We start from the raw sequence: 13656 nt of genomic DNA on the forward strand, positions 1-13656 counted from the left end.
GGCAGTAAAGATTAATAATAAAAAAAAAACTTAAAAATTAATATCAATGAAGATTAATTTTCAAGGAAAATAAATGTACAGGATGGCATATTCTCTAATCATTGCAACTAACTTGTATCCAAATCTCCAGCTTCGTTATCTGCTTGCAACAAATGCAAAGCAGTTATTAATCAGTCTAAACTAGATTTCAAGGCCAAGAGCAAAAAACTTGCTTCTTGCCCAAATGGTAGTTGAGCATTCTCTTGCCAAAATTGTTCATATTGGTGACAACTCTGTCCATCTCTATTCCCACCTCTGTCAAAACCAGATAGTTCTATTGCCATTTCAGCTAACGATAAAGATGACCTGCTAGCATCCTACTTTTCTTCTAACTTATGTACTGATGATCTCGGTAAACCACCTCCTAATAATCCCATTACATTCCATTCAATGCCTCCTGTGGTCTTCCATCAAAAGGATGTCAGAAGGATTATGAACAATCTTGTTGCCAAGAAAGCTCCAGCTCCTGATGGTATTTCTCTACTTGTTCTCAAAACCTGACCTCCCGTACTTACTCCCATTGTGTGTCACCTTTTTTCACATTCTTATTCCAAATCTCCAAATAAGCAACTAAGCAGAAGGTGTTTTCCCTTCTGCTTAGTTGCTTATATCCAGTCAGTTCCTAAGAAGGGTGACAAATCCATCCCATCCAATTATCATCCCATTCCACTTACTTCTGCTCTTTCTAACGTAATGGAGAAATAAATTTACTGTTGACTCAAGCTGTCTAGAAACCTTCCATCTCATCAAAGACTGCCAGTATGGATTCCATTAGTGTTGATCCACCAGATGGAAATAATTTGTAGAATGGAATATGGTCCGACACGTCCTAATGTGTGAAGTATGAAACTGCCTCTGTCGACTGCAAGTACCATAATGAAAAATGCAGATAAAATAAAACAGTCAATGTAACATGCTACAACAGTAAGTGCAATGCAAGTGAGATATAGCAGAAATAAACTTTTAGAAAAAATAGAGAAATCATTGGCATTGTGGGTGAATGACTTAAATAAAATAAAAAAAAAACATTCAGTTTACTCAAGCTGTTATTACTGAAAACACAAAGTAAATATTTGAAGATCTTAAGAAAAAAGGTGCTGGTGGTGATGAGACAATTGTAGGTAGCAAGGGATGGTTCATGAGATTTAAATCTTGAATTAAGTGGCGAGGCAGCAAGTGCAGATGCTGAGGCAGCTGCAGCATTTCCTTTCAAGTCATCATAAAGGGGAGTAATTATCCTCCTGATCTCATTTTTATTGTTGATGAGACTGGGCTTTATTGGAAGAAACTGCCATCATGAATCTTCATTGCCCATGAAGAGCAGTCTGCACCAGGTTTCAAGGCTGCAAAAGACAGACTAACACTTCTGCTCAGTGCAAATGTCTCTGGCACTTTAAAATTAAAACCAGTGTTCGTGTACAATTCACAGGCAGACGTGCTCTCAAGGGCCTAAACAAAGACATATTGCCAGTCTTATAGAAATGGAACAGGAGGGTTTGGGTGACACAAGAAATGTTCTTGGATTGGTACACAAACTCTTTTTGCCCTACTGTGCTATTTTTGTCAAGAGAATGAGTTACCAACCAAGGTTCGTTTTCTCTTGGACAATGCCACTGGCCATCCTGCACATCTTTCTGAAGTAGGAACATCTCTGAACATTAATGTTGTTTACATACCACCAAACACCACTTCAGTTTTGCAACCAATTGACCAGGGGGTAATAGCAAACTTTAAAGCCTATTACCTCGCCAAACCTTCATGGAAATGGTGAGAGTTTTGGACTGTTAGACAAAACTATCAAGAATTATTGGTACTCATTCGACATTTGACTGGCATTAATAATATCACTGCAGCTGGGAGGAATTGTCAGTGAACTGTTTGAATGCAGTGTGGTGCAAACTTCTTCCACAATTTATGTATGACTTCACAGGATTAGAGCCAGCGGAGAACACTGTTGAAGACAACAGCAGGCTGGCGCAAGAGGCGGGATTGGACAAGGTTACAGTTGCAGATGTAGCATAGCTGTTGGATAGCCATGGACATCAGCTTTCCAATGAAGACGTGGAAGAATTTACTAAAGAACTATGCCAACAAAATGAGGAGGAGAAAGAAAAAGATGAAGAGTCTCCTCTAAAATCTATAAATACAAGCAATTTACAGTGCATCCATTCAGCTGTGGAGACCCTCACTGATGAGCTCTGTGAGATCGACCATGAGCAAAGTGCCAAAGTAAAAAAGAGAGTAATGGAATCCATTTGCCCTTATTCTGAGATTCTCAAAGAAAGAAAGAAAGGAAATCTCAACTATTCGAATATTCATAAATATACTTTTCATTCATAGCATTCATTTCAGAGTTTTAAATATAATAATATTGTTTACTTATGTCAATTTTGAGAGGAGCCCAGAACGTAACTCATTGACTTATACAGTATTATATAATTGGGTTCATTTTACACCAATTTCTTTTTGCCACAGTTTCTTCAGGAATGGAACCCCATCGCAAACTGAGGGCTACCAGTATTTAATAGTATTTTAAATTACATTAAAATGTATGTAACAACACATAATAATACCTATTTGTCTCCAAATGAAATTTTTTCTGCCATTCTAAAACCCAGAGAAATTGCAGCAAAACCCAAAATCCAAACATGGTAGGCTTAAACCAAAAGAAGTGGAATCTCTTTGTATACCTTATCTACTTTATCTCTCCTGCTTTCCCTTTTGTTTACTTATGCTTCTTAGTACCTATTCAACTGTATTGCTATCACATATATACACTAAGTGGACAGAAATCATGGGATACCTACCTAGTAACGGGTAGGCCCACCTTTCGTCTAGATAAGGGCAGTAACACAGAGAGGCATTGAGTCCACTAGTTCACGAAAGCATTCCACAGGTATTTCCATCAATGCTTGCTGAACCACTCTCCATAATTCCAACGCATTCCTGGGTGGAGGATCCAAAGCTCAAATGGACCTTTCCACAGCATCCCAAAGATGCTCCACAGGGTTCATGTCCGGCAAATGGGGAGGGCATTCCATGGTGGTAAGACCTGCAGAATGCTCTTTGAACCATGTTCTGGTCACCACGGCTCTATGGGGAAGAGTCCATTGCCCTGTGGGTGCACAATGACCTCGAAGGGATGTCGATGGTCTGCAAGGATGGACATATAACCTGGAGATGGACTCTTCAGAGATGCATCTAGACATATCAGAAGTCCCAATGTGCACCAGTTGATCACACTCCAGACCATTACTGACTGTCACCTGCCTGGACAGTTCCTTTGACATAACGGGTGCATAGCTTTGTGCGGACACACACACACACACACACACACACACACACACACACACACACACACACACACACACACACACACACACACACACACACACACACACCTATCCACTCGAAATAACTAGAAATGGGACTTATTGGACCAGGAAACTCGTCTCCATTCATCCAAGGTCCAGTGCCGATGTTCTTTCTCCCATTGAGGCATAGAGTTCTGTGTTGTGGTGTTAGCAATGGAACTCTGGCGAGTCAGCGGTTCCCATAACCTATTGCAGCTAATAATCACCTGATGGTCTTGGTGGAGACGTTTCTGGCACCTCCCTTGTTGAAGTCGGCGGTGATTTGTTGAAACTTGCATTGTTTCAGCCAACTGTCACTCTCCAGTTGGCTGAAACAATGCAAGACAGACGTCAACGGCCACATTCATCCACCATCTTTCTCCACCCACAGCGCTGTCCATAATGAGATGTTATTCCGGAAATGGCGTATTCCCGATACACTCTTGATACTGTCGAATGGGGATAGTGCAATTTCTGTACCATCACGATAAAGTGACCAATGTGTCGGGCACCCACTATCATTCCTCTTTCAAAGTCAGTTAACTCATTACGTTTATCCGTACTGACATTGGATTATCGTCTATATGAATGCAGTGATGCAGTGTACCTATATATCTGCCAAGCTGTGGGTTCCTCCATAGCAAGGAGAGACACCATCAATGCTGCTCAGGAACCAGGTATACCATGAATCACCCACTAGCAAGGAGAGTGACACCATCGCTTTGCCCAGGAACCAGGTATACCATGAATCATCCACTAGCAAGGAGAGTGACGCCATCGCATTGCCCAGGAACCAGGTATACCATGAATCATCCACTACCAAGGAGAGTGACACTATCGCATTACCCAGGAACAAGGTATACCATGAATTCTGTCCTTTCAGTATATATATGAAAGATATTATGTGATATCTTGTAATTCATATATCCATAGCTCTTGCTTTTTCTCTCTCAATTTACATGTGTTTTCAAATAAAGTTTGTATGCTTTACTCAGTTCAATGAAAAGTAATGAAACCTATTAAACATCTGTAATTATATCACAGAAAAGGTTATGCTAGCAAAAGTAAGAGACTATGAGAAATTGCTGACTAAGAGAACAAAGAACAGGGAAAGGAGTTTTTCACATTTCTGAAAACAAAGAAGAGAAGGACAAATCAAATCCAACCCTCTTGTAATAGGTGTGGGAGTTTTTGATAGTTTTAGATAATTTTGATACTGTTCACCTGGATTTTAGCAAAACATTTGACTCACTCCTGCATGAGAGGTTATTGTATACGCTGGAACATTTTGGAATCACATGAACAATCCTTAGATGGATCCCAAGGTGTCTGCGGGTAGGAGGTAGAGGATTGTGATTAATGGTCGCTTTTCAGACTGCACTAAAGTAAGAAGTGGGGTTCTTCAAGGATTGGTATTGGGACCACTGTTGTTTTTGATTTTCTTAAATAACATTGATGAAGGGATAAAAGATGTAATATCAAAATTTGCAGATGGTGTGAAGATTTGTAGAGCAGTTAGTAATCAGTACCAAGCAGTGTTTCTTCAGGATGACTTAAATGGACTTAAGGACAGACAGAAAAGTGGCACCTATGTTTTAATCTAGCAAAATACAAGGACTTACACTTGGAGAATTAATTGATTGAGGAGTATAAAGCCTTGAATGGTTTGAGCATGCTCAATGCTGATGGGATCCTACCTCTTGCTCAGAATAATCGCCTGCGAGAGCATAGATTCAAATTGAGGAAAGACGGTTGTAGGATAGATATGCGGAAGTTTGCCTTTAGCCAGCGGGTGGTTGATTGCTGGAGCAAACTTCCATCTGCTGTTGTAGAATGGTCCTTGAGGTTGTCACAGACATTCTCTCAGATATGCCAGACAAGCTGTACTTGCTACCTGGGAGTCTAAAACGCTGATGGAACTGATATTCGGGTGATACTCAAGTCAAGTGTACCCAATTTCGGCGAAGTCCGGACGGTCTGTGACAGCCAAATCCTCTGCTTGCACCTTCACGATGGTGGGACTGTTAGTAATCCTGGGTATAACCTCCATGCACAAGTACATGGTGGGTGATCACCCAGGTGTGAACCAACGTAAGCAGGGGTCGAGGTGTGGCGCCCACATCACATGGACGAACGCCGCCCCTGTATGTTACCAGGCAGTACTAGGTGGTAGATGACTTTCATCAACCGGCAAAATACCACCACTTTGCTTATTGGAGGCTTGAAGTGGTGGAACCCATGTTTAGTCTCTAGAGCTAAGTTCCAGCCAACCCTTCCCTATCTCTTCCATGATGCAGCCACTCCCAGACTTACGTAAGGTTTGCGTTCCGCGGAACGCTACGTAAGTCAGAATTTCCCTAAATGCTTATACTCGCAAATTTGATTAAAGCAAAAAAGAAATGTTCGACAAGCATGTAATTTTTTTTATCTCATGCGAAGCTTGAAGCATACTATCAGTAACATAGGCTAATGATTTTTGTATTGATTCTCATTTAATAATGTTGCAGTCTAACTTGGCTAGTGACCTGAATGTTTCCCAATCTGCATCATATGTTTTCCATCTAGGGATGCCTACTGGCTTGGCATGGCGTTTTCTTCATGATTTTCAAAATAATGGGGTAGTGGTCGCTGCTCAATGGAGTCTCGTCACGCTCTATTTAGTCATAGGGAACAGTGTTGGGGAACAGATTGATAAGTCTGTTGCAGAACTGCTTTTTGATGGAAGGTGGAAATATGTGTGTGCCGTCATTTAAAATCATTAGGTTGTTCTCGACAACTAATTTTTCTATTTGCTTACCCTTCTGGTCTATTTTGGGATCGCTCCATAGTGGGTGATGTCCATTTAGGTAACCTAAAATGCAGAATGGAGGTGGTAGTTGAGTGATCAGCTCTTCGAAATCCTTGATTATGGGGTAGATATATTGCTAGACGGGCTGCAACTGCTTCTAATGGTGTGTTCAATGGTATTGTTTGGGAAGGTGCATGTCTGTTAACTAATATTGCAACTCCTCCTCTCGTTGTTCCATTCGTTATGCGATCCTTTCTATATGTGGTATAATTTTTGATTATACTATTGTCCTGTGATTTTAAATAGGTTTCTTGTAGGCAGATACTTAGTGGATGGAACTGGGTGATGAGGTCTATAACATAATTAGTGTTTGATCGAAAACCTCGACAGTTCCATTGGATAATCGTACCTGTCATTTGGGGTTAGATGTTCCCTCGGATTGCTTCCTTGGGGCTGTTTTAACTTTGTCTACCTTTGTTTTGTCTTTCTTTGAAAAATATGATCTACCCGTATCCATTTCTTCTTCAGCGAAGATTTCGAGAATTAGTTACTCTCCTTGGTTTATTACCTCTGTGTCCATTTGTTCTGCCATCTTTTTTCCTGTACTACCTATCCTCTCTTTGTTTACTTTTCTTCTTACATTTTCTGAATTATCTGGTGAATTATCTGGTGGGAAAGATAAAGGAGTATTGACAATTTTTTCTTGTTTTTGTGATTGAGATGGTTTTTAAAACTCACGAATCCGTTCTGAGATGGATGCTTCTGGGGGGATTGTAACATCCGTTTGTGTGCCACTACACTTTTAATTGGGTAATTTAATTTCCGGAGTCTTTTTGATTGTGGTAATATGCGCATAAGTAGGTTTGTTTGCTATATTTATTGTAATCGCCTTTTTAGCTTCTTGATATGAAACTCCCTTTTCTGCTTTGTATTTTTGTATCATTTTTTTCCTTCTTCCAAATTTCACACTCCCTTGAATATGCAGTGTGTTCCCCTTTACAATTTACACATTTATGGTTTCCAGCTGTGCAAGTAGAAGTGGCATGTTCTTGCGAACCACAGTTTGCACATGTTAATTTTCCTCTACATACTGTCTGTGAGTGACCAAATTTCTGACAGTTGAAACAACGGAGAGGAATCGGGATATACGGTCTTATATTCCAGAGTAGATATCCAGCTTTTACTGATTGGGTGATTTAGGCGTGTTGAAAGTGAGTATCAGATTCCTGGTGGGGGTGATTATCTCTTCTTTTTTAATTGTAATTGTTTTAACACTGATGACTCCTTGTTCCTGAAGCTCCATTTGAATTTCCTCTGGGGCACATTTAGAAGGTCCCATTCCGTAATGACACCTTTTGAGGTATTTAATGTATTGTGTGGGGATACCATTACTGGTATTCCTCCAAAGGTTGTCATTTGTAATAATCTTTCGAAGTGTTTAGCATTGGCTGTTTCTACCAAAATATCGCCTGATTTTAGTCTTTTAACTTGTTTTTGTGGGCCGACATAACTCTCAAGAGTCTTTTGTATGAGAAAGGGTGACAATTGCCCTACAGCTTTCTCAGTATTTGAATGAATAATAATACATGTTGGAGAAATTAAAACTTTAACGTCAGTTTTTAATCTCTTTGTGGAGACAGAGTCATTTCTATCGTCTTTTCTGATTGCCTTAGAGGTATCTCCGAAAGAAGTAAATAAATAAATTTTCTGTTTATACTCCGGGACCGGGACGACTAAATGATCAGAGGAGTTCACAAGATAGACAGAATACAAGAAACAGCACCGTATTCAGCAGTCACGGGCTTAAACCCCGGTCACTCAAGGCACGTGTACTTATGCACCCGCGCGCCTGACCACTAGGCTACGGCGGCCTTCTAGATTTCTCATACCTTGGTTCAGTTCTATTCGGGTCCGTTGACCCATTCATTCCTGGGTATTGGAGTCAGTTCGCTCCATTTCGCCTTGGAAGGGAGAAATTTTCCCTTCCAGGTTACCGGCCCCGCCACGTGGAGGCAGGAGCAGTACCACCCTGTGACCAAGCACTAGGAAGTTAGTAATTAAGATATAACAAGAAAATAAAAGGGAAAGAGAAGGTTGCTTTCCTTCTTAATCTAGTAGAGTTGCTTTCTTTACTATAGATTATTTAATTGTGTGTTAATAAATGCTTTAAATAAGGAAACGATTTCTACTTCAAGAAAGAGCGCTACTTCAGAGCAAAGTCACTTGACCACAGAATCGCTTGGCACTTGGGGCCTGTAAAAGTAGGAGGGAAGAAGATACAGACAATAAGACTTGCATATGACTAGATATTGATTGCTAATAATAAAGAATTACACAGTTCCTTGTACATCTTGAAGAGCACAATAAAGGAGTAAAATATGAAGATTATCAGCAATAAAATCAAGATAATATTAATTTCAAAGAGGCCAGGAAGAAGAATGAATACATCAGATGGAATAATATTGCAACAGGTCGAAAGACACTGGAGAAGCATAATGACAGAAAATGCAAAAAGCCTGGAAGAAATAAAAACAAGAATTGCAATGGGCAAAGAGGCATTTAGTCACAGAAAATAACTATTTAGAAGAAATTTCAAAAAGCAATTAAGAAAGCAAATGGTGAAAACATTATTATTATTATTTGGTTTTTAGGAGCATTGGCAACTAAGGCCATATTGCTCCGGGAATATGCGGTGGCATTCCCTCACCTTTCCGCATCCTCCATATTTGGCGATGACAGGCTCGAACTCCGGTCTAATTAAGAAGCGTGTGCTACGCTGCTGCTCCTTCCCACCTGGCTACGGAGGCGCCGGTGAAAACATTAATATGGACTGTTGTACTATATAACTCCGAGACATGGACACTGGGAAAGAGGAGATTATAAGCCTAGAAGCTTTCGAGATGTGGATGTGGAGGAGAATGGAAAGGGTGAAATGACACCACTAATTGACTCAATTTCCTGAAGGCCAGAGGTACGAACAATGCATTCCCAGTAAAGTCTCTCATAACCCGTTCAGTATATGGAAATTTTCTTCGTTCTGCTGAAACTATTACAAATGTAATTACCCAGGGGAATTTTTTAAAAAAATCACTAAATAGAAAATTTCTCTATAAATAAGTTCATTAAATAGAGGTCCGACTTGTATATGTTAAAAAAAAAAAAAAATTTGGCGCCCTCCTAAACTGTCGCCCGAAAGCGACGCTTACCTCGCCTACCCACTTGTAGCGGCCCTGCATAGACAGTGTTCATAAACAGGTAAAATGGTATTTCAAACGAACCAGAAAAATATTCAGATCTCAGTCTCTCGTGTACCTGATCGAGGTCTTCCATTGCTGTTAGTTTCATTAGATGGAATAATGGCTTTACTGATTTCAACAACTGTAAGAAAGCATCAATGAAGGGGATTTCAAGAGATAAGACCTCCAACTCGGAAATGTCAAGAGTTAACAGCACTTCAGCCTTACCAACATCAGTGAGCCATTCTATAACTGCATGAGCATTACCTATTTTGATTGTTAGCCTGTGAAAATGTGATGTCTTTTTAGTCCTACCACGTATGAGAAGTAAATTTTCATCAAGTTTTCCTTTCAGCTCAGTCCATTGGTTTTTGAACAATCTTATGTAAGCTTTAGACGTTTCAATGAGGATAACCGGATAGAAATAGAAAAACGACGCACGGAGTGTTGAGTGTGCACCCAAGCATCTATAGAAAACAGCATTTTTCTCACCCAAGTCGTTATCTGTACTTGGCATTTTGGGTAGCGAACACACGCTCAAGAACTGAGAATGAAATGACTCCTTCAGCCACAACCAGAGAAATGGTGGAATGCGAGTTGCGCAGTAACGACTCGAGTGACGAAAAGGACATGATACCGTATCAAAATGGAGTTTTCTGATTGGCGGACAGTTCAGATCGAACACATCTGTAAGGGGCAGCGATGTAAAGTTTTTGACTATTTTTATTTTTTCTAGCCATTTAACAAAAATAAGATCGATGTTGTTTGTTTTAGCCCATAACCATGTCTGGATACCATCTTGTGAAAAAACGCCAGCTTGCCATGGAATTCTGTAGTTATTATCCTCTAGCAAATGGTTCTGTCTTCGGATTTTAAAAGGCAATTGCCACCATGTACAAACTGGACAGATCATGGCAAAATGAGTACCTGAATCGTTAGAAACGGCAATTTCTTTTGTTATTATTTCAGACTGTTCATTTAAGCCCATTTGAATATCACAGGGGATCATTTTTACACTTTCACAATACGCATCCGTTCATGCCACCCTCCCAGTAACAATACACACTACAACTAAGAGTCACTGCCGATCGACAAAACACAACAGCGCCACCTAGCGGAACAGAAAATAAACAATGCCAACTAGTGGATAGAAAAATTTTCCCCACCCACGCAAACCCTCTTCAGGATGACAAATCTTCCCCCTCTTGAGACGATACAAAGACCATTAGTTCATTTCTGATTTTTTTTTTCCCCTGTGCATCCAAATCCATCACAAGCAGAGGGAGCGAACGTTTGCAACCCGAACCAATCAAAGGAAACCAGGCCGGGGCCTCCAACCAGTGGCGTAGGAACGCCTTGGCATTGGGGCAGATACCAAGGGCGCTACTGACAGACTACATCAGTACAGTGTCAAGCTATTTTGACACCCGAGGCTAGCTGACGAAATGGCGCACCTCGATGATATCGAATCAAGATAACAGCACAAGGAGGGTGAAAATTAATTTTCACACGGTGATTCAAGCCTGCATGCATCCTTACACCTATTATTATTATTATTATTATTATTATTATTGTATTGAATTGTATTGTATTATTATTATTATTATTATTTGCCATATGGTGCAAGAAAGCCTGAGGCTTATGCTGCAACAGCCAAAAGAAAAAATTGAGTTACCCTGAGAGAGAGAGACAGAGAGAGAGAGAGAGAGAGAGAGAGAGAGAGAGAGAGAGAGAGAGAGAGAGAGAGAGAGAGAGAGAGAGAGAGAGAGACCAAGAGTCAGAAGTAGAAGGGAATCACCAAGAAAGAGAAGAATGGTGATATCCAGCTCAGGACCCTGGGTGTGCCAAACCCACTAGATGTGAGTCCCTGGGGTGTTGAGTACATACTGCATAGCATCGTAGATCTATTTGCTGTCCAGAATGTAACTTTGAAGGAACCAATCAGGCCATCACTTCATCAGCGCATGCTCGAATGCATAGTAGATTGCGATGTACAAACTGAATAAGTTATAAGTTATAGTGTTTTTGTGATTGCTATATAAACAGATAATCGTGAATATTGTGATTTATAATTTAAATAAAACAATAAAGCGAAATTAATTTGAGACATGCCACCAAATTAAAAAAGTGGACATCAGTAGAAAGACTGCATAAAGAGGAAATTAGAAAAAAAAAACATTCCGCTAGTTTACAAAACTGGATTACAATAAGTCACTCCAAACCTGGAAGTGACAAAGAAAACGAACATGATTCGAATGAAGATGAAATAAATGATGATGTCACTGAAATGGAAGTCCAAGAAAAAAGCTCAAACAGTTGAAGTTCTTTTAAACAACAGTTGGCAGCAATAATATTAACATGGAACATGTAAGTCTGAATTTTAATGATTCGACCACATGGAACTTTAATACTCACAAAACCAGATTTCTTATGATGCAACACGGTCCCGAACATATAGTCTTAAATACGTATCCTGTCACTAATGGCCGATGTTTCAATAATTCGTGGAAATACAAAAATGAAGGTATTGAAAAATAAAAAGAGAGGAAATGGTTATTTTATTGCAAAAACAAAGATGCAATATATTGTTTTCCGTGCCTCTTATTTGTATCTGGCACAAATAATGTTCCATTTGGCAGCTCAGATGGATTTAAGGATTGGAAACATTTAAACCCAAACGTTCTTTTTCATGTGAATTCATTACAACACATAAACAATTTCACAAAATGGAAATTATTAGAAAAAAATCTTCAAAAAGGTGGACTAATTGACGACGCTGCACAAGCAGCAGTAAGAAGCGAAATTTCGAAATGGTGTCATATATTGAAATGTATATTGTTCTGGGCTGAAAATAATTTGGCATTTCGTGGACATTCTAGTAATATCGATACCGAAGAAAAAAATTGTGGCGTATTTTTAAACTTGATAAAATTTGTTAGCCAATTTGACGTTGATTTTAAAAATGTTTTGGAATCGCATATGAGACACCACACTAATTATTTATCTCCAGAAATTCAGAATAAATTTATTAATTTGGTAGCAACAAAAGTACGAAGTGGATACATCACAGATAACTCTTATGAAAAAAACTACGATATGGGAGGCATCATTTCTCTGTATCTTATATTGTGCTCGTCCTTCACAACGAGTTGCCATGGTATTGCACTACTTCGAATAAGTAACGCTTCACTAATAGAGAAGACTATTGTTATTTATTCTCGGTGGACACCATCACCCAGACGGCACCGTTTCAAAGCTTGTTTGTATATGTGGGGAATAATAACTCGACTATCCACTTGTCCCTATTAGACTTATAAAAGCAAAAAAGTAGAGAGAAAGTTATAGTAGGAGTGGAAGAAGAAAAGAAACGGTGTAGAAGAATGAAAGGGACAGTAACTCTTTCTACTCACACCACTCAAAAACTCCTCGAATAGGCAACACTTCCCCAAAAGAGACGACTGTTGTTACCTATTCTCGGAAACTCCGTGAATATCAGCTCACCCCCACGGTGACCATTTCGAGGCCATTTATTGGCCTTTCATCGGTGGGTGAGCAGGTACCCTGCTATTGCCGACATGATGACCCAGTTGTGAAGATAATCACACAATATGAGAGATGCCAAAAGGTTTGTATAGTAATATTTAAAATAACTAAATACAACAAGGCATACTATGTTAAGAGTAAGAGTTTTATATCTACATAATATCGTTGTAGATACACCATAGATAACTGTTAAGAAAAAACTACGATAGTAGTGTGGGAGGCATCATTTCCTTTGTATCTCATATTGTGCTCGATGATAGGCCAATAGCTTTGAAACGGTGCCGTTTCACTTCCACGAAACAACAGATGACTGCTAGTCGGGATAAAGGGAAACCACTCTCTTCTAAACTCTAACAGGGTGATTACAATAGAAGGTTGACCAGAGCCTATTGTCCGAATGTTTAATACACTTTGGTCTGCCCACTGGCTATGGATACACAGAAAGTAGCTGACCAGCTCGACTTCTCGGTATGTGGGACAGGTAGTCGGATAGGTTTTACTGGTTCCCACTGGTTGCAGATGGTAATCTCTTTATCTTTTAATTCGGGCGTAACAACAGCAGTATTGCTTGCTTGGAGGCCATGAGTGCGAACGATATGTACCCAGTTAAGTCTCGTAATGCAGTCGTAATATGGAAAATTTTCTTCGTTCTACAAACGAAAAAAATTTTCGTTTCTATAAAACGAAGAAACAAAAA

This window comes from Mastigoproctus giganteus, chromosome 8 (genome assembly GCF_048544385.1).
Source record: "Mastigoproctus giganteus isolate SK-2022 chromosome 8, ASM4854438v1, whole genome shotgun sequence".
Lineage (NCBI taxonomy): Eukaryota > Metazoa > Arthropoda > Arachnida > Uropygi > Thelyphonidae > Mastigoproctus > Mastigoproctus giganteus.